Source organism: Choloepus didactylus, chromosome 10, assembly GCF_015220235.1.
Source record: "Choloepus didactylus isolate mChoDid1 chromosome 10, mChoDid1.pri, whole genome shotgun sequence".
Taxonomy (NCBI): domain Eukaryota; kingdom Metazoa; phylum Chordata; class Mammalia; order Pilosa; family Megalonychidae; genus Choloepus; species Choloepus didactylus.
In genome coordinates, this window is record NC_051316.1 from 86327082 (window position 1) to 86352563 (window position 25482).

The 25482-nt window shown below is 49.6% G+C and overlaps 1 protein-coding gene across 5 annotated transcripts in view; it reads right to left on the reverse strand.

Annotated features, from left to right (window-relative positions):
* Nucleotides 1-25482, reverse strand: part of PAX5 (paired box 5) — a 215954-nt gene that overhangs the window by 160187 nt on the left and 30285 nt on the right. The gene's annotated exons all lie outside the window — the stretch shown is intronic.

A 25482-nucleotide genomic window follows, 5' to 3' on the forward strand; every position in this document is an offset into this window, starting at 1 on the left:
GCTGGAACTGCCACCGAGCCTTCTTCGATCTCATAGCTGTCCTTTAGCATGGCAGGGCAGTGGCAGGGCCTGGTGGGAAAAGGGTTGAGAGCCAGCAGGCCTGGGTTCTAGCCCCAGCTCTGTCCTTACATGCTGTGTGAACCCAGATAAGTTCCTCCCCTCTCTGTGCCCCAGAAGCCCTGACAATAGACCAAGGAGGCTGTCAGTCATTTCTAATCCTTTTCTCCTCCAAAATCCACCTCGATTTTGACAACTAAATGGTATTAAATGAGCATTAACTTATTTTCCCCTTTGATTGTTTATGCAGTATACTCCTAAATGAATGCCCAAGTTGACCATGGGATCCCCTTCTCTTTGCCAGTACTTGGTTTAGGAATGGGCATGTGAGAAACCTGGGGTGGGAGATGGGGGGTGGCTTTTAGGAGAAAGTGACAGAAAGAGATGTCCCTTTCTAAAGTAGGGTACATTTACCCTCAAGCTTTTTGAAATTATGAAAATAACTGGCACATCCCATTACTGTTTTTACGGACTACAACCCCCGCCTCCAGGGTCCAAGGTCCTCTCCAGATCAGACCTTCCAGGTTCTGTGATAAGTGACATCCCAGCCAGTTTGCTGCCTCTTACCACGGTACTGCGCACCCACAGTGCCCTCAGATCTGCCTCCCCGAGCGAGGACAGGGGCAGAGCCTGGTCTTGACAGGCCACCTGCCCCAGGAGTCCAGAGCTAGGCTGGTATGGAAGACTGAACTGGTGTAACGTAGAGTACCTCCAGCTTGAGTCAAGTAGGCCCAGAGAGCTTGGCGTTGATCTCCTCCGGTAGCTAGAGTAGCTGATTTTAAAAGCAGTCTATAAAGCAGAGACCAGCCAAATTCAGATCATGCTACTTTGGCAGCTTTATGAAATTGTTTCAGATGCAAAAGAAGCTTTTCAAGGCAGTAGTGGCTCTAGAATTTCTCCACAGGAGGGGCTAGATATGACCTTGGGTTAAAAGGAGGGAAAAAGGGCAGAGGATTCGTCCTGATGCAAAATGTCCTGCATAAGACTGAGAGAGCATCATCTGTCCCTATCATAGAATGAAGGGGTGCTGACAAGATAATGGGGACACTAGCTCCTCCAAGCCACCCTGCCCTCACCCAGGATGGAGCACTGCTTAGTGCCAGCCATGTGCCAAGTTATTTTCACACCCTTAAACTTGTTGGATTCTCAGAACATCTGTGCAAGATACATATTCCTACCACATTTTACAGATGACGAAATTGAGGCTCAGAGAAGCTGAGTAAGGTATCCAAGGCCACTCAACTCTTAAGTGATGAAGCTGGGGTTTGTACCTAGGTCTCTAATCTGCAGATCCAGTGCTCTTTCCACTTCCCTTTACTCTTCATACCAGCTACTAAGACTAAAGCCCTCAGTTTCCTCATCTGTAGATGGGGAACCATGGTAGCACAGGAAAATCCATGGGGCCACTGTAAACACTAAAATGAGTTAATCCCTGTGACAGTCTCAGCACAGGACCTGGCATAAAGTTGGTATTCAAAAATGTTAGCTGCTGTCATCATTTTCATCATGGAAACCCTTCCAAGGATCCCTGAGGACAAAGCCCAAGCCTCCACACCCTCCACGACCTGCCCTTCTACCCCCTTGCCTTGTCAGGGTCATCCCTCCATTCCCCCCACAATGCCATCCCAGCAGATTGCTCATCATTTCTTAAATGGAACCTTCACCATAGCCCGCCAATGCCACCAATCGTCCTGTTCTCTCTGTTGGCATGCCCTTCAGCCCCTATCCATCAAGAGCCAGCCTAAAAGCCACCTTTTCTCTGAAGCCAGCCTCAAGCCCAAAGACTGAATTAACTGCCCTTTCCTCTGTGTTTCCTCGGTGAGTTGTAGGGGCCATTGCAGGCTGGGTTTTATTCCTTAGAATCCCCTTATGAGGTAGTCTTCTTAGAATTCCCATTTTACAGCTAAGGAACCTGGCACAGAGAGACTAAATAACTTGCTCAAAGTCACACAGCAAACACATAACCAAGCACTTGCACACCTATTACTATGCACTGGGGTGAAGCTGAGCACTGCAATGGATGTGGCTTGGGTGCTCCAAACCCAGACAGACCCAGGTTCAAGTCCCCACTTTGTCCCTTATAAGCCTATGACCTTTGAACAAGTTCTTTAACCTCCCCAATCCTCATTTTGTCATCTGTAAAATGGGGTAATAATGGTAACTGGAGTTGATGAAATAACTGAATGGGAATACATGTAAATACTTAGCATCATACACGACACAGCCTAAGTGCTCAACAAACATGAGCTGTTTCTAGGATTATTATTTCCTTCCTTCCCTGCTAAGAGTCCGAGCTCTCTGAGGGCAAAGCCCATGTCTGCTCAACCTCAAGTGTAGGAGATGGTTATAAATGTTTGTTGACTGAATGAATGACCCAGGAAAACTCAAGAGGCTGCAGGACTGAATGATGCAGGGGAACTCAGCAGTGAGATGGCCTCTAGGAGAAAAGCATCTGGACGTAACCTCCATTAAGTCAGTGATCCCAGAGGAACAAAGAAGCAAAACAACCAAGCGTTTATACTCAACCGACTTCTAAGAAAGATTTGAAGCAGCTCATAAAATTTTAAACTAGAGAGGATGATAAACTGCCAAAAATTAATTGTGCTCTTAAGGTTCTCGATGGCACACAGTGAAAGGAAAACGCATCAAGTCCTATATTGCTCAGAGTTCAACAACAACAAAACGTCATTAATTCTTCTATCAGAATATTTCACGAAGTTTCTAGTCTCCGCGTGGTGCTGTTTTGGGTGCTTAGGGGACCCAGAGAGACTAACGAATGGGAAGGGGGTCCTAGAGGAGAGGCTGTCTGAGCCAGGCCCGAGAACAGGACTGAGAAGCCGAGATAAGGGAATGGGATTCCAGGCACACGCAACAGCGTTCAGTTGGCAAAGACTTCTAGGGTGTCTCCAGGTTCCGTGCCAGGGATCAGGGTAGCAGGGTTGGAAATGTCCCATGGTAGCCCAGAAGCAAAATCTATGTTCAGGTAATTTTATAAATTCCATCCTAAACTGGAGCTGCAGGCTGAGAAAAATCAAAGTGGCATGGAGGAAAATCCCATTGGAACTGCCATTACTCAGCCATTAGTTGCATTCAGTCTTTCTTCTTGGAGAGGGAAAATGTGAAATTGTAAAATTGCCAAATATGTTCAGGTTCAACCAGAGTGAATCTGATTGTGCCGTGTGTTACCCAATGAGTCATAGGCTGTCAGTGAGGAAAAGGACCCAAGGGATCTGCTGACTCCACGCTCAGGGATAGCAAAGGTGAAGCCAGACAGCAAAGAGATTTGTTCATGTCCAGACAGCAGGTACAAGCAAGGCAAGCTGGACCTACGACAACACAAGGCTCCTGACTCCTGCTCTGATCCGTTCATTCACTGAGCAACATACATCAAACACCTACTGGGTGGGTGGCCTGCACTTGGCACCAGAGCTAGAGAGGGGTCTAGGTCCTAGTCCTGCCCTCAAGTGGAAGATGTGGACAAGCGAATAATTAAAATGTAGTAAGGCAAGTGCTAGGAGCCTAAGAAGCAGAAACAGTCCTGGGAGGCCAAATGGTGAAAGCCAATCCTTATACAGATCTTGCTCTGTGCAAAGCTCCGTTCTAAGTACCTTAGTATATGATCCTCACAAATACCCTTTGATGTCATCTATTATTGGCCCCTCCCATTTTACAGATGAGGAAACAAGAGACACAGAGAGGTTAAGCAACTTGCCCAAGATCACACAGCCAAGTGAAGGAATTGGGATCAGAACCCAAGCAGTCTGTCTCCAGAGTCTGCGCCTAACCCTGTACTAAACCACTCCATTTAGTCCAGACTGGGGACGGGAAGTGGTCCAGAAAAACCCCCAGAGGCAAAAAAAAAAAAAAAAAGCTGAACCCAAGTCTTAAGGATGAGTAGGAAGGAGTTAGTCACAGAAAGGGGCAGGGAAGAGGAAGTGCATTCCAACCAGAAGGAACAGCACATGCAAAGGCCTGGAGGCACGATAAAAGACAGTGTGTGGGATATAGCTATAATTCAGCACAATTTGAATGCAGGAATGGGGGGAAGTGGAGGATGTAGCTGCTCAGTAGCATTATCCAGAGCCTAATATATATTTTGATGTACAAACAACACAAGCATATTATTCAAGCTCTCATGGTGCTGTTATGAAGAGATGGGATTTCTTTGTGCTTAAATGAATCAAGATGACCTCAAAAAAATCGGTAGGAAGGAAGTGACACCTTGTGCACTGCCACAGGACAAGTTCTGTTCTCTCTAATCTGTACTGCCCAAGTCCATTACCTTGTACAGTGTTACCTAATTACTCCACCTTACAGAGATATGCACACTAATTAGGAAGGATGTTAACCACTATCGTGAAATATTCCAAAGTAAATGAAATATTACTAGGAGCAAAAGAGTGATTTGTTTCTGCGAATTGTGCTTTTAAATGAGATCCAAGAATGCTAAAGGCTTCGTCTTAATTATACGTGGAAGGATTTCCTGGGCATGCATCCCTTTTTTGGCTTCCATGCACACAGCGGTGTGCCCCCCATCCCCCACTGCGCAAAAATAAATAAAAGGGTTTAAAAATCATATTTACTCTGATATCTTTGCATTACCCACATTTGCGTTTTTAAATTATGTCTTTATTTTTTCCCAAGGACAATATAACTAAAAAGAAGGTTCATATTTTGAAGTGTATCTCTCTGATCATTGCACAAATGTTTGCAGGAGAAATCACTATATTTCTCCAAGATGGGTATGGGTTTTGTCATAGATCAAAGTGAGAGAGAGGAAAAAAAAGATAAATCACCCAAGATCCAAAAATACTTTTCATTTGGAGAAGATATCAGGCCATTTCGATGGGGCTGATGGAGTCCCTGTTCTGTCTCCATTACCCACTGCAGACAGCCCCAGCCAGGAGCCAGCTACCGAGATTATATTCCCCATAAGATGGTCCCCGATATATATATATATATATAGATACATATATGATCTTCAACCTCTATTGATTGACCAATTTCACAAGCAAAGACTGGTGAAATGAAGCTGAAATGAACATCATGCTTTAACTCATTGAACCTATCAGGCCTGAGTTAATCTCACTGTCCACTGTCTCTGATAGAATTCAATTGATCAATCATGTTTCGGTGATAGTACCATTTCACTGGCTTATTGCTTCTTCATTTTAGAGCTTGACCTGTTAGATATACTCAGACTGGCTCGACTCCTCTTGGATACACAGAGATCAGCCTCTGTCTGCCAACGTGTGTCATCTCCTGTCCCAGCTGAAAAGAACTCAAGAGGCTTTTGTGTATATCTGTTGTGTATTCTCCACCAGACTCACTCACATCAGTGGTGGATTTATGATGGTGAGGAATGAGAAAGAACAAATTAAAAGAGGGGTTCTTCACCTAGAAGCACCATCATTTCCCTTCCCCATCGTTAAATTGACTCGTTTGGGCTCAGTACACAGGAGGAGCATATTCCTGTATTATGCTGACAGGCATGTGTGTGTCTAGACAGGGTAGGGCACACCTGAAAAGGATGATGATGATGATGACAATCACCACCCCTCACGTATAGATTCACACTGACCTTCCACACTGATCAGTTCATCTGATTCTCATGATACCCTCAGGAGGTGGGCAAGAGATTACCATTCCCATTTTAGAGACGAGAAAATTGGGGAGCCAAGAGCAGCTCACCCAAGGTCATGCTGCAGAGTTGTCAGGCAAGATGAGACTGAGAGCCCTGGAGCCTCCTGTCCTCGGCGCCTCTCACCCCACTGAGGCAGACACCCACCAGAGTTCCACAATTGCCAAGCAGTTTCAGGCAAATCATTTTGTCTCTGAGTCTTTGGTGAATTCTTCAATTCAGAGAATTTTAGGGTGGATTCCAAGATCATCTACACTTCTTGTACTGCTTGGAAACTGAAGCCCAGAAGCAGTGAACAATTTCCAGAAACCAAGTCACTCAGCAGCCCAACCTGGACTTGAACCTGGATTCCAGGCCCTGGATCCAGGCCTCTTTCTGCCTTCTCTCACCACCTCCTTAATTTATGCCATGCCAATGAGCTCCTATCAACAGAGAGAACTTCATTCTCCATGATCAGAATGGCCCAATGCACTGTTAGGGTTCCTTTGTAGCATTTAATTTAATTCCCCAACTGCGAACCAAAATGCTGTACTTTGGGAAATCACGAGAAAGGGGCTCAGCCTGGCTGGCTGCCTGGGGGAAGTGGCTCTTGGAGGCACAAGGCTGAGCCCAGCATGCGGGTCTCCGGAGGAGGCCAGGACAGTGACAGTTTGCAAATAAGCTTTGCATCTGCGCCGAGTTGGCAGAGTCTGCAAACACACTAATAGACTTTCCTGTGGCTGTGGGGAGCTATGGAGAAGCAATAAATAAAGCAGGCACCTCTTGGGGAAGCCATTGCTGAGGCCAGAGGCAAGGCTGGGGACAAGGGTCTTACTTGGGGTAGGCAGGGAGGAGGGAAGTGGCCTCTGGGCCACTGCACTAAGCTGCTTCCCTTACCCACAAAATGACAGCCCACCTTCCAGCAACCCCAACTCCAGATTCCCAGTCTCCGTTTCAAATAGTCGACCCCTTATCTGCTCATATCCATAGATTCCCAATTCACTCCAAGCCCAGGGCTGTAGGGGAAGGGAGTCACGTGGTCTGATCTGGCCACAGTGTGGAAACCCCATTGGAGGGGAATGAGAGAGAGACCGAGGGGCAGGTGAGGGCCTTTGCCCAGGAGAGAGCTGATGGTGGGAGTGGCTACAAAGAGGAGGAGGCAGATTCAGGAAATGAGGAGGGAGGGTCTGCTGGAGTTAGTGACTCACTGGAGGTGAAGGAGGGAGATGAGGAATGAGTCCAGAACCCACTTTTGCAGCTCCCTATTAGAGGTTCTGGGCTGCCACCTACAGACGCCCCGTCTCACTCTGAGCAAAACCCACAGTCTAGCATGGCTTGCAGGCCCTCAGTGCATTGGGGCCCCCGACCCCCAGTACCAGCTTTCTGACCTCACTTCCTCCCACTCTCTCCCTTACTTGTTCTACTCCAGCCACACTGTCCCTCCAACACACCAAGCACACAACCTGCATTTGCACTTGCTGTGCCCTCCCTGGACGATTCTCCCCAGATATCTGTGGCTCACTCTTCCCTTCCTTAGGGTCTCTGTCCCAATGTCATATCATTATGAACATCATACATGACACAGCATGTACCTTACCCCCACGCCATGCTTACATACTTTCCATATTTATTTATTCTCTCTATCCTCATTAGAATGTCACTCATGAAGGCAGGGATTTTTGTCTATCTTGTTTATTGCTGTGCCCCCAGCACCTAAAACGGTGTCTGGCACAGAGCAAGCACACAATAAATATCTGTAAAGTGAATGGAAGAAACTTGATAGGTGAACATACCTTCCTTTGGTGAAGTCATTGGAGGATAGGGCATCTCATTGAAAGTGCAAAAAAAAATAAAAGGGTACAAAGGAACCAGCTGCTAGGAAACAGCGGCCACTCCCTCCCTGGGGACATCTGCTTCTCCCTTCCTTGCCTGATCTGGGACTTGGGAGACAGATTTCCCTAAGGGAAAACAAAGCGGGGCACCAGGCCTTGCCCCCAGTGGGGCCACAGGGCCAAACAGCAAGTCAGGACCAGTAAATGGATGAATGACTCCCCAAGAGAGAGGCCCAGCCTTGCAAGTATCTAAGTGACACAGGGTGCAAGCTCTGGCTCTGTCACTTGTCAGCTATGTGACCTTATGCTTCCCTCATCTCATCTGTGCATTGGGGTCAATAGATCATGCCACACTTACAGCACTGGGTCAGAGCAAGCAAGCCAGTGGACCCCAAATGAGACAGCACTGTCTGCACAAGCAGGCATCACATGTCAGCCAGTAAGGACAGGGAGGGTGGACAGGACAAAGGAAACCATTTGCTTAAAAAGGACAAGATGTGTATAGGGTGCCTGGCTAAGCTTCATCCCTTAGTTCAAGATTATTCATCTTTTGCTACTGCTCTGACCCTGTGAGAGAACCCAGTCTCAGCCTTGGAGGAGACCATTCATTCTCTGGCAGGCAGGCAAGGCGTGAAGATGGAGTTATGATTCAAGCATGGGAAATTATCCTGGACCCGCAGACAGCCCTAAACAACAGGCAATGGGGGCCCAGGGACAGAGAAAGCTTCCTGGAGGAGGTGGAATTTGAGCCAGGATTTACACTTGTGGGCATGACAGAAGGCAGAAGTTATCCCAGGCAGATCTGAGCTGTGGATGGCATTGTGCTCACTGATTGAGGCCCCATGGGAGCTTGGCACCCATGGATTAAGGTCATATAGGTCATATAGCTTTCATAGTCCCAGACATAAATCAGAGCTAAGCTTCTATGACTCCCCAGCTCCAGCTCTTGCAGGTGCATAAAATAAGCAGATTTTGCTTTTTAACAGCCAAGGAACTTCCCAAAGGAAGGGACCCTAGAGAGAGAGACCCATCTGCTCCAGTAGTTCTCAACAAGGGACAACTTGTCCCCCCCACTGGCAGAGGACATTTTGGAAATCTGTGAGTTATAATTAATGTCACTGGGGAAGAATTATTGGCATTTCAGTGGGCAGGGCCAGGGATGCTCCCATTACAGTCCAGCAAAGTGAAGGACTGCCCTGCATCCCACAAATTTTGGGGATGACCCACCAGATAGTCAGGTTAGTAAAAACTCTCTTCATAAATATTTGAGCCATGAATTTAACTGTTTTAAGTTATATGCACAAACCTGGTGTTTTAATTTACACTGGCTTTCCCAAAATACAACCACTATATACATTGAGGAAAGATTATGCTTTGCTTTGGTTGTAATTTTATCAAGGCATGTTCACCATTTCAGAAAATCCATTTGCTGGTGGCAGTATCACCAGAGGTCTTCATTTTGCCAGAAAACACAGCTGCCCATACTTGTAGCTGCTGAATTCATGGTGATTCTGTGCATAAATGCAAGCAACTGACTACTTTATTGTGTCTTCTGGTGTAGTCATGCCTGATCATTTACACAGCAAAATGTATCATTTTGTTAAGATTTTACTTTTCTTTTCCCTTTTTGCTACAGTTGGGGTGTTACACTGTTTTTTTTAATTATGTGTATAGGTAGGTTATATTTTCTCTAAATTTCATTTTAGGATGGCAAAGGAAGTACTTTGGAAGACAATGGGTTGACAGGATTTAAAATCAATGTAGCTGACATTCAAGGGCCCCTCCAGCTGTGCCATACTGGGACTACATTTCTAATCTATCTTCCTGAAAGGGGGTATCTCCAGGGAGAGAAACAGTTCTCTGAACCCCCTTTTGAGAGATAAGAAGACAGGTGCCAAAGACAACTCTAAAATAAATGTACTTCCTCAACCAGTGAGAACTTGTTGAACAGAACTTGTTCCTAAAAGACAAGACCTGGGTTCCCTCTGCCTGTTTTTAGAAACAATTTCCGGAATACACTAATCCAGCTGAGACTGAGCCAAGAAGAGACCCAGGTTCTGCAGCAGCTCTTCCTGCTGGTGCCTTCTCTGAACTAACTAAGCCAAGGTAAAGAGGGAAAGGCCAAGGGAGGAAAAAGACATCCTGAAAACACACTGTTCTGCTGCCCAGAAAACACTCAGAATGAGTTTTGGAGCTCCGAGGGCAAGGGAGGTGGGGCTAAGACAGGGTGAGGTGTAAGAGCAGGGGAGAGGGCCAAGGGGCTTTATATCCCACCTTTGGTACTAGCAGAGCAGTTAAGGGTTCAGGCCCTGGAATCCCAGCGCTACTGGGATGGAATCCCAGCTCTGTAGCTTACTAGCTCTGTGTGTGACCCTGGACTGGTTATTCAACCTCTCCATGTCTCAGCGTTTCCCTCTGCCAAAGAGAAATGTAAACAGCACCTAAACTTCTTAAGGCTGTTCTGAGCACAGTGCCTGACACTGTGAATGCTTAGCAACCGTCACCTGTCAGCCTCATAAAGCTGAGGAAGGAGAGAACTTTTTTATTCCCCACGGATCACACTGTAAGACCGGGAGTGGAGACCTGGGCCTGACTCCAGCTCCCCTGTAGATCACCCACATTCAACTGGTCCTTGGAGGCCATCAATCAACTCTCCCATTTTTCAGATGGGGACACTGAGGCCCAGAGAAGGGAAGAACAGTCTAGATTCCCAATCTAGACCCCTTCCTACGTAACGAGGAAGGAGGGAGGCAAGGAGAGCCTCCTGTAGGAGATACCATGCCTCAGACCATGGACATGCCAACAGGGGACAGAGATGGAAGGAAGGACATCTCTGCTGGGTGGAGGGTGGAGAGAAACACCACCACCACATACGGTTTTTGTTTTTGTTTTTTTCACATATGTTTTTTAAATTGCACCCAAAGGGACAAAACTGGGCTAAAATCCAGCCTTGAACTGTCCAAGCCATGGCACGGGAAGAAGGGATGGCTTTGTTCTTTTTTCTAATTTTCCACTGGTGCAAGAGACAAAAAGTTTATCACGTCATGGCATCCTCCCAGCAGGACCAGAACCCACCCCAGACGAGGGAGCAGAGGGAAAAATAGATTGCAGGGACACCCGGGAACAATGGCCAATCCAACAAGAAAAGAAAGAATCTAATGAACCTCCGTCCCAATCCTGCCCTGTGGTTCAAGGGGAGGGCTGTCCATCATCCAAGGCGGCCTGGCACCCGGCCTCTCCTCCGCAGGCTCGGGGCGCTCTGCATCCCTGAGGTTCCTGACACTCGGTCCGCCTCGCGCGCCCCTCCCCCGGCGCCGCTCGCCTCGGCGCGCATCATCTGCTCCGCTGCCCAGCTCCCGGCTGCCGCCGCGTCCGTTCTCCCCGGGGCCCCCGGAAAGCTGGCATCCGTTGTTACCATAACAAACTCAATTGTTCTCAGCAGGGCCCCGGCAAATAAAGTCATTCATTACGGGCCTCTCCCGGCCGCCGTGGGCTGCGCGGCAATCAGCGGGCCGCTCGCTGCCCCCTCGCGGGCCGAGACACGCGCCATCGCCATTACCTGCCGGGGCCCGGCCCGCGGCGCGCGGCCGCCATGCTGCGCCCGGCGGCCCATCCGCTGCCGCGCCGGCGGGGGAAGCGCCCGGCCAGCGATTAGTTTTATCTTGGAACGTCAATTGACTTATACTGATTGGCTTCCTGCCGCCAAATGTCAATTAAATTGCAAATGCTTGGCGGAGGCCCGGCGCAGGAGGGCGGCCTCCTTCCTGAGGGCGCCTTGCGCTCGGTTCTTTTTGAGCCATGTTCTCACGCAGTTTAATTTATTTCTCCCCCCGCATCGCCCTGGAACATCCTGATACCCTCCTGGAAGGCGTTTGCCCTCTGTTCGGTTCCGAGGAGGCGCCCGGAGAGCACTGATGCCAGAGACCGGTGCGCGGGAACGAAGCCCGCAGAGGCGCCCCTGCCAGCAAGGACGGAGGAAAAGGGTCTGGCCTCTGGCCGGGGCTCTAGGCCTCCTTTGAGGGGTGCAAGGTGGCCCAGCGGAATCCCAGGAAATTCCTCAGAGATCTTCGGATCTGACTCCTGGTGCAACATGGAGCAAATTCCTTCCCACTCCGCTCCTTTCCAGCCTCTCTTTCTTCACTGGCTCAAGGAAAGGCTTGAAGACAATGGTGGCTGCGGTTCTGTCCAGCCCTAAGTCCTGTGTCCCTGTCTGCTGACCGAGCAAGGTCTGGAGGATCACCTGGGCCTGACTCTGCGCACACTCGAATCTTTCCAAGAACCCTGTGGAGCAGACATTAGTATCCTCCTTTGTCATAGATAGGAAAATTGAGGCACAGCTTGGTCAAGGAAGTTGCCTGAGATCTGCCCACTAAAGACTGGTGGGAACTGGGCTTCACACTGGGCTGCCTGACTTCAGAAGTCCATGGCTTACTCACTCTGTGCTGTACTCACAGGGAAAGGTGTTGTGAAGAAATAAGAAAGGGAAAGACACAAACCTAGGCAGAGCACCTGCCATGAGTGCAGCACTGTGCCAGGTGTTTCACAAGTGGCATGGAATTCTGACACTAATCGTATGATCTAAGTATTATGGGCCCCATTTTACAGACGGGAAAAGCGACCCTTGGAGAAGTTAAGGGATTTGTTCAAGGTCACAGAGCAGGTACATGGCATGATCTATAATGACATTCTCTTACACCTGCACAGAGCTTTACAGTTGACAAGGCACTTTCTCACACATTGCTTCTCCCTTAATTTGCATAAGACTCCGAGGAAGGCATTATGCGCTCTCTTTTGCCAATAAGAAAACGAAGGTGAAGTGGGTTGCCCAAGACCACCAGCAAAGGAGTGCAAAGCCAAAAGTGCAAACCCAGTGCCTTATGACTCCAAGTCCAGTGCTCCAGGCCTTCAAGACGCCCTGAAACAAGGATGGCTCAGACACAGACTGCTCCCACACCCACCCCCATTTGGGGGAAATTAAGAGGGGGACACAGTTATAAACTGGAGCCAAGCTGGAAAATGTTCAGGGCCAGGGGGAAGAACAGGAAGGGAGCTTTGGGGACTTCCAAGAGAGAAAGCATTTGCAGGAAGAACCATAAATTAGGACCCAAAAGAAGCTTTGTAGCTGCCCCCCTCCACTGTCTCCCATAAACCTTCCCCTTTGCTGCTTCTGCCTGCTTCTTTAAGGTTGTCTCTGGAGAGAGAGGTGTGCAAGTTCTTAACTGATAAAAACGTGCCAGCATTTAAAAGATACAAACCTGACTGATCATCCTTTTCAGAAAAGAGATGTTCACAGAACAAAAGTACCATTCAGAAGTGCTGGATGGCGTTTGTGTCTCAGACAGAAAGGAAACGAAGAGAGAGAAAATGGAGGTGGAGGGAGGGGGAGCGGCAGCAAAGAGGGAGGAGGAAGGATCAGGAGCTGGAAGGGTTATCCAGGCTCATCACATCCAAACCGAGGCCAGAGAGGGCAGGGACCTGACGGAGAACACACAGCAAGGTAATAGCAGAGCTGGGACAAGGAGCCCAGGCCTCCGCCAACACACACACACCCCATGGCAGGCTCACTCTGCCTCTGCAAGCTGCCCTCTTCTACAGCTTGAATAATCTGATATTCTGAAACATGGAGCTAAAATTCTGCCAGTGTAAATTTGAGTGGGCACTTCTTTCTTTTCCTTCTGACCCTAACCTGAAAAATCCTATCTTTAGACTTGGCAATATAAATAAAATAAGCATTGAAAAAGAGAGAAAGAGAAAACAGAGCTGAGAATTCAGGAGGTTCTCAACAAGGTCTTCCTGGAGAAACTGGACTCAGGGTAAAAACTCTGCTCCAATAACAGAAGTAATAATAGCTAATATTTTTAAAACTTGCTATGTGCCAGTGTTAATCAAAATATTATAGGTAAAATTTTTGAATTACCAGGAAAAGTAGTAATTGTTTTCCTCTTTTTACAGCTGAGGAAACTGAAGCTCAAAGAAGTTAAGACCCTTGTTGAAGTGTGCGCAGCTACAAGTGGAAAGGCTAGACTCCAACCCCAGTCCACTCACTGCCCTACACTGCTGTGGTTTCAAATCCACATGTGATTGGCCACCTGTATGTGAAATTGACCAGCCTGAAGGTGTGCACAGCAATGCTGGGTCAGCCTCAAAAATGGGGTGTCTGGGTAACGAGGTCCCCCGAGCTCAGCCTGGCAGGACAATCAGGATACAAAAAACTGAAAAGAAGCTGGAATTGAAGTCCTGTGTTGTAGAGAGGTGAGGACATTCCCAGGGAGGACATCTGCCGCCACACTGTCATTCACAGCTGATGTCATCCTGCTGTGGCACTCTGTGAGAGGCAGACCAGGGTGGCAGGTAAGGAGACTCTGGAGCCAGTTATGCAGGTGCCAGTCCTATCACTGTGTGACCTTGGGCAATCTCCTTGATATCCCAGACCTCTATAAAATGGCAGTGATGAGAGAACCCACCTTGTACAATGGTTGTGAGGATTAAATGAGTTAATAATTAGAACATATATAGTAAACACTCAATACTGTAGCTATTATATTTGTGTCAGACTGTATTTCTGTTAGGGGAGCATATGTGCTAGTAAGGCAGGCAGAAAGAAGGCTACAGGCACCAGCATGCATATATGTGCATGTGTATGTACATGTGGGTACACTTGTATTTAGGCTGTGGGAGAGCTCCCTCCTCCTCCAGAATGGTTGTCCCAAGATCCCTTCTATGAGGCCAGGCAGTGGGAGCTGGAAGATGGAGGCTTTGGGGTCAGGCAGGAGTGGGAAGTTGTTCAGTGTGTGGGGCCCTGGTTTCTACCCAGTGGCCCAAGCCCACTGACCAGAAGGGCCCCTGTCTTCCATGACAAGCAGGGCCTCCATTCAGTGCATGTTTGCTGCCATGAGCCAGGCCCTGTGCTGGGCACTAGGGTGACAATGGTGACATGGTCCCTGCCCTTGTGGAGCTCACAGGCTCAGAGAGAAGACGGACAAGTACTAAATGTGGTATTTTTATCAATAGGCAGGTTCTGGGTGTTGCCGCTGAAGCTGGGGAGCTAACAGTTAGGAGTGGACATCAGGGAAGCCCTCCCCTAGGGAGTGATACTTAAGCTGGATCCTGAAGTTCTGGAATATCAGCTGGGTAAATGGTTCAGTGGGGGAGGCAGTCAGCATTCCAGGCCCAGGAACAGCATCATAAGAAAAGCCACCCTTGATTAAGCACTTATTTACGCATCAGGGATCATCCTATGCACTTTACATGCATCGCCTCATTCAATCCACATAACAATCCAATCTAGACACGGTTGGTTCCCGCATTTTACATATACAGAAACTGAGGCTCAAACTTGCCCCAGGTCACTCAAGTAGTAACTGGTGATCAGCATTTGAACCCAGGTTGCCGGAGTCTACAACCTGTGCTTATGGCCCTTAGGCTGCAAGCAGGAAACAGCAAGGGTGTTCAAGGAGTGGAAAGAAGTTTGTTGATACCGGAGTGGAACATGAAAAGGGGACAGTGGAGAGAAGCGAGGCTCATGAGGCAGGCAGCCGCCTAATCATGGAAGGCCTTGTAGCCTTGTTAAAGGTCCAGACGGCTTTCTGAGAATAAAGGGCAGATCTGAAGGGTTAAAACACCTCGGGCGAGGCATTGATCAGAACCGTACTTCCGAAGCGCCACTGGGGCTGCCGTGTGGAAAGCGGGCAGTTTGGAGAAGTCAGGGGCACAGGAGGCAGGGACCAGCTAGGAACCCGCAGCCATAGCCCAAATGAGAGAAGAGAGTGCTGGGAGCGAGGCAAAGCAGTGTGGATGGAGAGAAAGGAGCAGATTCAAGAGATATTTCCTACAGTGATGCAGTGAACTTGAGCGAGCACCTACCAGAAGACCTTTTTCTGCAGTCACGGCCGGAGGCACAAACTTTCTAAACTGTGAGGATGGAATAATGCCTGCTTCTGGCTAACTAGACTCCAGGTAAAATAATAAATAGCAACCCCTCACTCTCCATGGCATCAAAAATGATTTCAAAGCCTTTTTCAATCTGCTCTTTCATGTAAGTCTGTGAGGGAGGTGTTACCATTATCCCCATAGAGGACGGAGGACCTGTGCAAGGTCACACAACTGACAGGGAAAGATCTAGAATCTAACTCCAACTCCAGACCCCTCTCTGGAGCATCACAGAACGTTAGAGCCCAAAAGACCCTTAAAAATCATCTGGTCAAATCTCTGCATTTTAACATGAGGAAAATAAGGCTTAAAGAGAAGTGACTTGCCCAAGGTCACACAGCAAGTAACAGCTTAGACTCGAACCAAGGACTCAACTCGCAGAAAGGTTTGTAGCAGGACCTCTGGGTCATGGAGGTGAGGAGGGACCAGACTGACTCCCAACAGGGATGGTCCCACCTCCTCCTCCCCTGACTGGATGCTGACAGCAAAGTGCAAGTCAGGCAAAAAGCCAGCCTGCATGAACACTGCCACCCTTGTCCAAGTCACAAGCACAGCAAGCTCACAAACGGCCGGGACACACTGCCCCGTTACCCCTCTGGTCCCCAACCTTGGACAGCAACTAAGCTGTCTTGGGTCAATGGTGCCACCTGGTGGCTAGTGCTGGGAAGTGTCTGACCCCCTGGGCAACTTCCCAGCTTCCTCCTTTATAGTCCCTCAAGGGGCTTTGCCTGTCTCTTGTTTCCTCTCATAGCTCAGGTGATTTCACGATGGGAATCTCTTTCTCACATGTATCCTCTCTAGCACTTTTCATCCTTCCTGTCTCTCAGTTCCTCTCAAATTACCTCAGGACATTCTCCCCCATTTATTACATCAGCAGAATAAAATGACCCAAGGAAAGACTAATGCAAATGATAAACCTGTACCAGTAAAAGTAAAAACTGGAAACTTCAAAGTTAAATTACACATGTGTGCACGCACATGCGAGCCACCAGCCACTGGCATTTCAGAAACACCCAGATGCCCCTATGAGATCAAAACAAAAACCTCCCCCTCCTCCTGCTTTTCCTTAAACATTACAAGTCGCAACAAATACCAAACCCACCGCCTTATTTCATTTTGTTTTTTTTTTCTGTTTTTGTTTCATTCCAAATCAATTCTCATTTGCTGAGGTTTTTTTTCCTTCTCCACCAAAAATATGCCCTGGGTGGGGTCTGCCGGAGTCTGCAGGCTAGTGCAGAGCTGAGCTGAGGATACGTGGTTGGTTCCAAACACCCACTCCCCAGGTTCTCATGGAGCACCAGGTAGCTGCCGTTGGCACTGGAGGAGGACTGCCAGAGGGAAGCTAGATTCAACTCTACAAATATTTTGCTGGAAATGAAAAGAGCTTGGCGACTGTACCTTTCTGTAGAAACTCAAGCCTAGGATAGGAGCAGGAAGCACCACATACCCCAGTCTGCTAGAGGAGGGCTTCCAAAACCCGCTGTGTCTTGTCCTTCCCTCCTCAGCTCAAACACCTGCCATGGCTCCCACTGCCTTCAGGAGCTAAGAAGTGGGAAACTGATGGCACCTTTCTTTTAACTAAAACCTCTAAGCAGTCCACTTAAGTGGTCCCCAAGTTCCTTTCAGGGAGTCTACAAGGCCAAAAATATTTTCATAATAATACTAAGGTGTTATTTGCTGTTTTCACTCTCATTCTCTCACAAGTGTACAGTAGAGTTTTTCCAGAGGCTACATGATGTGTGATATTCACAATAAATTGGATGCAGAAGCAGATATGAGAATCCAACTATCTTCTATTAAGCCACATAACTAAACAGATTTGCAAAATCATAAAGCAATGCCATTCTTAGCACTAATTTTTTTGTTTTGGAAAATATCATTATTACTTATTTTTAAAATGTTATTCACAATACATGTTTATTACCATTATTTTGAGTTAATAAACATTTTAAATTTGTACCAATTTTCATTAACCCACAAAAATAATAGCTCATTTGGGTCCTCAATAATTTTTAAAAGTTTAGAAAGGTCCCAAGACCAAAAGTTTGAGAATTTCTGGCCTAAAATAATGCCAAGAGGGCTTGAAATGGGGGCAGGAGAAGCTCAGAATCTTAGTGCCAGAAGGAACCTTAGGAATTCCTTGGTCCCATATTACAAATGGGGAAACTGAGGCCCAGACAAAGAAAGGCACTTCCCCAAGGTCACTAGCAAATCAGTCACAGGGTGAGGACAGAAACCTGGAGCTCCTGGCTCCCTTCTCCCAGGGCTCCTTCCCCTGCCCCATAAGCCACTAAAAGTGTGGGATCCTGTGAAGTCCCTGAACTATTGATTCTGCAGCCAAGGATAAACAATATTCCAAAGACATAGACAGGTCTGCAGGATTCTCTGTCCCACAGGGCCATAGGGCAAGTGGAGTAGGGAAAAAAAGCCAAGTCTGCTGCACCCTTGAGTTCCAGACTGTCCTGGCAGGGGGCCTGCCCATGCAGATGAGTCCTTGTCCCCCTTCTGCTGTCCCCTGAACTGACCTCTCCATTCTTGTTCTGACTGACCTCAGAAGTAGGGTATAAACCCTAACGCCCTGACCTAGATCCCCACACTGTGCCCCCCTCCCCTCTCCCGTGCCCCCAGGGCTCTCGGAAACACCAGCGCATGGCCCCATGGGTAAAGGAGTTGGGGGGGGGAGACCTGGGCAAAGCAGGTGTGAGAACAGGCAGGGTGGGGGTTCGGTGGTGTTGGCTCTCACACGTGCTCTCACTCACTGAATCAAAGTGAAACTCGGGGACCTGGGGCCAGGAGGAACTGAAACCTGACTCCCCCCCAAGGGACAGACCCTGGGCACTAGGGAAAGGCCCATGGAGCCCCTCCGATTGACCACCTGGCCTCAGGTCCCATGCTTCACCAAGGAGCCCTCTGGCAATTGTCTGCCTGGGCATTGGCCACAAAGCGGGAGGGACAGGGAGAGAGGCCAGTCAGGCTGGGAGGTGGAAAACGGGGTCTTCACCCACCTCTGCCCCTAAGCGCCCCTGCATGTTCTTGAGCTAAGCACCCTTAGTTCCTGGTCCACCCTCTCCGGAAGGAGCGGAGTAAATGATGTCAATCTCACAGTTCTTCTGGGCTACCAAGGGTGTGTCAGCTTGGCCCAGGCCTAAGTATCTGCCTCCCCCACCCCAGCCCACCCCACCCACCTCTGGCCTGCAGACTGAGTGCCCACTTCCCTGAACACACACACACACACACACACACGCGCGCACACACCTCACCAAGCCGGTTCAGGGGCCTGCCTGCCAGAAGCTTCAGCTGCCAGACGAACCACACTGAGAACCACCGGCCTAAAATAATGCCAGGAGGACTTGAGATGGGACCAGGAGAAGCTCAGAATCTTGGTGCCAGAAAGAACCTTAGGAATTCCCGTGCTCCTATATTACAGATGGAGAAACTGAAGCCCAGAGAGAGGATCCTTCCCTAAGGTCACCAGGAACTCAGCCACAGAGTCAGGCCTGGAACCCAGACTAGTCACAGGCCCTTCCAGCTGCGACTGCGGCGTCTTGAGGTCTGAGTGGTGACCGCAGCGCCGCAGACGTCCAGCCTTCCCAGGCCCAGGTGTTCTGCCTTCTGTACCTCTTCCCCTACTCTGCATACCCAGCAACTTCCTTCAGTGAAAAACTGAGGCTTGACCCTTTTATTCTTCTATGTAGGGGGCTGGTCCTAAAGGGAAAAGAAGAAAAGGAAAGCGAGGGGCCCTCCGTTTTGCAGCCGACACCTGGGGGCACTGTTGCTCAGACTTGATGTCCACGGGCTCCCGTGGCTTCCAGTTACTTGGTTCCAGCAGTGCCCATAGTAGTAGACTGTTACAAACAGGAAGTCAGTGGTGGGTAAAGCAGCTGGTTTCAGCTGCCAAATAGAACTGGCTACAGCCTGCTTGCCCTCAGCCTCTGCCAGTCCCCCAAAGTCTCACCACCCAGGGGCTTCACACACTCAAACCCCAGATTCCCTCAGTGGCCATTTATTAAGCACTTACTATGACCAGACCCTGGGGCGAAATCCTTTGGGGACGTGACTTCATTTTATCCTCACAAAAACCTGCAAGCCTGGAGTCTCTATTTCCAGACGACATATGGAGGCTCAGAGAAATTCAGTAACTTGCCAGCAACAGGTAGTCCCTCCAGCTGGTTGCTCCCTGGCCAGGGAGCGTGTGTACTTGCCTGCACACCTCACCACCTTATTTGCACTCTCCAGAGATCAGAGATCTGTAGAATCCTGGTGCCACCGAGGGTGCCTGAAACTCCCTTCTCAGGCATCCTGAAACAGGAGCCGTCTCTTGCTTTTCCACACATCCCATTCCCTGCCCCACGGACTGCAGCAGGCTCCTTCCCAGCGCTTCCTTGGAATCTGGGAGGAGACTCCATACTTTCCCCCAGCCTGGGCAGAGAGCAGCACATGGAGTCTGAATGTCCAGGAAAGGATGGGGTCCAAAGAGAGAAAGACCAGGCCTGCCCCCATCAGGGGAGCCTTGGAAACCCCCCCCCCCCATGATGGCTCCCATGGAGGCTGCTGAGCAGGGCTACGCTGGGACTCCCAGCCTGAAAGATAAAGGGACAGAGGAAGAGAGAGGAGCTGGTGAGGGAGAGAGTGAGAGCAAAAGTGACTACAAAAAGAGACAGAGGAGTGAAGATGAGGAAAAGAAAATGAAAGCTAGACCACGAGTGAGAAGCAGAGATACATGGTGGTGTAAACAGGGCCAGATAACACAGGATGAGATGTACCCCCAAACCAAGACCCAGAAAGAGAGGAGGAGGCAGGCACCCCCGGAAAGAGGGATGGACACACAACAGGAGCCTCCAGCTAAATGCTCCCAAACCTCCCCCAGGGAGTCTCTCTGGACTCAGCATCTTTGGAAAAGGACAGGCCTCCCCTAGGTCCTGGCTGCCCTCCCTGTGACCTCCACAGGAAGAGGGCAGTTCAGGGCCTAGGAGGCAGGAAATAGCACCTGCAATGCACCTGCACTGCCCGGAAAGAAGCTTCTGGCCCCCACTGTCCACGCTGCTGCTGGACTGGGCGGCTTTCTGAGCTTGTGAAAAGGATTTGCACTCGGCTGACCTCTGTGTGTTCGGGGCCTTTCAAACTCTGGGGAGCTGAAGGGAGGGGGAGGCTGAGGGGACCTGAATGGGGACCCTCGGAGGCAGGCGGAAGGAGGCCCCAGGAGAGATCAAAGGCCCAGGAAGGAACAGAGGGTGTGGGGCTGCCCTTTCACCCATGGCCGCTATTCACAGCCCTGCCTGCTCTGCCAAGTCCAGCCCCACCACCACCTCCTCCATGCCTTCTGGGGAGGGAGGAGCCTCCCAGGCTCTGTTCCCCTAGCCCAGCAGGGTTGCTGAGGCCAGTGCCAAAGCTTTTCCATCAACGCTCTCGGGCCAGACCAACCAAGAGATAAGGATGCATCACTAAACTAGGCAGCATCCTAGCCTGATCCTGGAGCCATCCCACAAGTCTCCTGAGCATCTCTGTGTCCTGGGCCCTGTGCCCAGGCTAAGAACAGAAATGGACAAGATGAATTAAGTCTGCCTGAATGTCTCTGAGTCTGCACTCAAAATCAGGTAGCAGGAGGGAAAAACAAGTGCACACAGCCAACTTCCAGATACAGGGCAATCACAGAAACATTTATTATCCAGATTGTAATGGATCTCAAAAGTCACTAATTCCAACCCAGAATGCCTTCTTTGGCTCCCCTACTCCTCATTTGTCCAGTCCCTTCTCACACCTCTGATGATGGGGAGTCCACTACCTTTCCAAGATAATACTTCCATCCTTGGTCCAGACTAGCTATTGTCAAAAAACTCTTCATTGCACTCACTGAGCCATAATCTGCCTCCCTGTAGTTACCTTTTATCAGCCCCTGTGCCACTCTCAGAGGCCACACAGACTTCATCCGTTGCCTCAGCTGCAAAATAGTTCATCTGAGATTTGGAGACAATGGCTACATCTCTAAGTCTGGTCTTAGAGGCAAACATCCAGGAAGAATCCTAGAATTTCCATACTGAAAGGGTCTTTGGCAACCCATTGGTCTAACAGTATTCTAACTGCGTGTTTGTTTTTGCCGCAAAACTCTTGACTCAAATGCTTTCCACAGAAGCCCAATTCCCCAAACAGGAGCACCTCTGGTTGAGGAGGCTAGAAACTCTCCATTCATCCTCCCCACTTAATGGGAACCCTCTAAAAGCGTGTGACTGATCCAGTCTATCAAGGAGCATTTATTGAGCTCCTATTGTGTGCCAACCACTTGCACTAGAGCCAGGCTGTCCAATACAAAAGCCACTCACCACAGGTGGCTATTGAGCACTTGGAATGTGGCTAGTGCAACCGAGGAACTAAATTTTTAATTTAATTTAATTAATTTAAAATGAAAATGAAAAACGAAAGCAGTGTAAAACACTTTTCCATTAAACACTGCTTTATTGTTTTGGTAGACCTACATTTAACTTGAACTGTCAAGCATTTAGCATCCAAATTGAGATGTGCTTTAAGAATAATATAGACACAAGATTTCAAAGACTTAGCACAGAAAAAATAAAAAGAACATGTTATTAAATATTTGTTGTATTGATTACATGTTGAAATGATAATATTTCAGATCTGTTGGGGTAAATAAAATATTTCATCACAAGTAATTCTGTTTCTTTTTACTTTTTTTAACATGGCTACTAGAAATCTCAAATTACATCTGTGGCTCACATCGTATTTCTGTTGGACTAGTCACAGGCCCTTCCAGCTGCGACTAACCAGTGCTGGACTAACCATTTTCACATTCACCCTCATATCCCAGCGCTCAGCACAGTGCACGTTTATTGGTCTTTTAAGGCACAGGGTTCCAAACCATCTCCCCACTGCTTCCAGACTGAGCTCAGAGGCCTGTGTCAATATCTAAGCCACCCCATTCTGACTCCCTTTTTCTAAGCATCTCAGCCATATGGGTCTTCTCCCTGTCCCTGGGCCCTTTCTGTATACCCATCAGAGTCCCAGCCTGGGCACAAGCTCTTTCCTTTGATTGGAATGCCCTCCCTTCCCTCCACCCAGCCCTCGAATGCCACTTCCTCTGAGGGGCCCTCCCAACCCCCCACTGCAGAATCACCCCACTCACTGCCCATCAGAGTGACTTTGGGCTTGCCAGTCTTGCCCACCAGCCCCTGAATTCTAGAGCACAGGTCCTCTGTGACTGGACTCTGAGGCCCGGGCTGGGGAGTGGCACCAGAAAATGCCCAGAGGGCAAGGCCCAAGTCTACACTGGGGATGACTGAACCAGAGCACTGAGCAAGCAACCCAGCCTTGCGGAGCCTCAGTCACCACATCTGAGAAATGGGGGTGAGAATCCTCAGCAGTCTTACTCTTGGCCCTCTAATGCCTCTCTAGCTGCATGGCCTGCTCTTTACTCCCACATGGCAGAAGCCCTCCTGGTTATATGCCAACTATCAGCTTTATTCCCCCTCCTCTCCCTCAGGTTTCTGAGGGCTCCTGAAAAAAATGGCACCAGCCTGCAGGCCAGCACCTTCACAAATCCATGATGTGCAGCTCAAGGAGCCAGGCTTCTGGTGTGCCCAGTAATTCCCATGTTCCTTCCCCTGATCCCGGTGGCTGCTCCTTACTTCTCTGCTCTCCTCAAATCTCTGGCTTCCGAGTCTCACCTGGCTGCACTCTCAGCAGCGTCTGACCCGCTGACCAAACCCTTCTGCTTGAATCTTCTCCAGGCTCCACCCAGCCCTGGGCTGCTCCACCTCCAAAGGCCTCTCTGGTGACCCACAGGGAAATGAGGTCTCAGGGGCTGCCCAGCTCCTTCCGATTCTGCAGCCCACTCCAGCTGAGTAGATTTGCCAATGTCACCGAGCTTCCTGGGGCCTCGGTTTCCTCCCCTGTAAACTAGGGGTGGCAATCTCTGCCTCTTCACCTCCCTCCAGGAGGCAATGCAGGAAGATAGAGAGGAAGGCAGGGAAAGGTGGTAGGCAGCAATATGCACCTTACTCCCCACAGAGACCTTGGTGAACAAAGGCACTTCTGGCTGCCTCTTTGCTCAACCACATACACTTGGTGATGAAGGTGGTGGGAGAAGCGGGAGGCTCTCATTGCTGCTTGGACATCCTGCTTTTCCCAATCCTGAAAGCTTCCAAGGCCGTCACATCATTCTCCCTAAGCCCACAGACCACAGAAGGAACCACCTCCTGCATGATCTGGGGGTTAGCACCCTCCCGTAAATTTCAGAACTGTAAGGACCTCAAACACCATTCAATCCCACACTCCTGTCCAGCAGCTCAGCAAGTGACTTCCTAGGCTCTGCTTGCATACGCCTTGTGATAGGCCACTCACAACATCCCGAAGTAGCCCCTTTTATCCCAACACCACTCCCATATTTTCTGTGAGCTGAAATCTCTGCATCAACCACACTCTGGCTGGCCTTTGAGGCCACCCAGCAATGTCTCAATCCTCTCTCCTTCCCCGTCAGCCTGCTGAATATTTGAAGGCACAATCCAGTCCCGTTTATACTTCTTTTATTTGTGTCAAAACATCCCCTAGATCCTTGAGGTGCTGTGATATCCAGACCCCTCTCCACCCTGATTGTGCTCATTCGGACACACTCCGATTTGTCGTTGTCCCTCTTAAAAGTCAATACTCCAAACCAGCCACAATCTTCAGGGCATGGTCCAACCAGCACAGAGCAGTAAGACCAGCTATGCCCATGTTGTGAACCTTTAAAACCACTGTGAACCTTTTAAAGCAGCCTGAGTGGCCAGTAGCCACCGCCAATCAGACTGCAGGTCAAACAGCACGCCACAAACTCAGTACAATCCTCCCAAATCAGGAACTGTCTGGTAACAAACACCAAGCTAGATTTTTTTTTTCTTTCTCTAAAAATCTCTGCCTGGTTCCCACAGCCCCTGAGGGACCCTCACACATCCCATCCCCCCACTGTGGTCAAACAGCCCCGTCTTGGGCACATCTGGCTCCCGTGATGACACAGCACAGCTTTAAATACCCAGCGTCTGCTCAGGAGTGTCAGGAGCAGGGGAGAGAGGTGAGGCTGGTTCCGAAAGAAAGCCGAGAGTCCTCCCCATGCGGCCCCCACAGCTCCAAACGGAAGCCATGGGGCCAGGTTTCTGCACTGCCTGGAAAACGAAGACCAGAGACCAATCCACCCGCCCAGCCAACTCAATTTTCTAGTTACAGATCTTAAGTACTTAGGCATGTGCTCAGGAGAACATACATCCCTTACACGGAGCCGAGAAAGGGAATTGTGCCGAGTTATAGAATAATCGAATCAAGATTTCTGTCACGCTGCTCTCAGGCCCTCGGCTGGCTTTTTTCCTTTCCTGACTAAGATTTTACAGACTCCCAGGGGGTTGTTTCTCCTCTCAAACCCGTTAATGTCAGCCAGTGCTGGCAGCCCCCTCCAGGGGAGAGGAATCCAGGGTTAAGGAAGACCAGTGTCCAGGACCCAGCAGCCGGCTCCAAGAGGCCGAGGCGGCCACATACAGGGGTTGGGAAAAACCAACGGGGAAGATTGTCATCTCTGTAATTCCCCCGGAGGCCCCTGCACTCCTTCCTTCCAGAACCAAGGGTAGAAAGGAGATGCTTATTAACTTCCCCAGCCCCTCCAGCCACCCCCACCTCCGCTGTAGGCCTTCTCAGCTGAGGGGTGCGCAGCTCTCAGAGGACTGACTCTGTGACACCTTCCCACCATGTGTGCCCCTCTCACCGCAGGACGGGGAGGTGGCTGCTGCGCCCAGGGCTTCCCCAAAAGGACACTGGTGGTGTTGGCAGCACCCAGACCCCTGCACGCCCCATCATGGGGCATCTTATCTACACACTCAGGGTTGTCCTAAAAGTCCTAGAGGTCAACAAGCCACAAAGCTCAGTCCACCCAGGGTGAAGCCCTGATTCCAGGGGGCCTGCCAGGAACCCACACTCCCGGCTGGTCTCTGTCTGTCCTACCCGAAAGCTCGGCCTGCCTCTTCCCCGTGCCCACGGTAGGGAAGGACCCCAAGCGGGGTACTCTGGCCC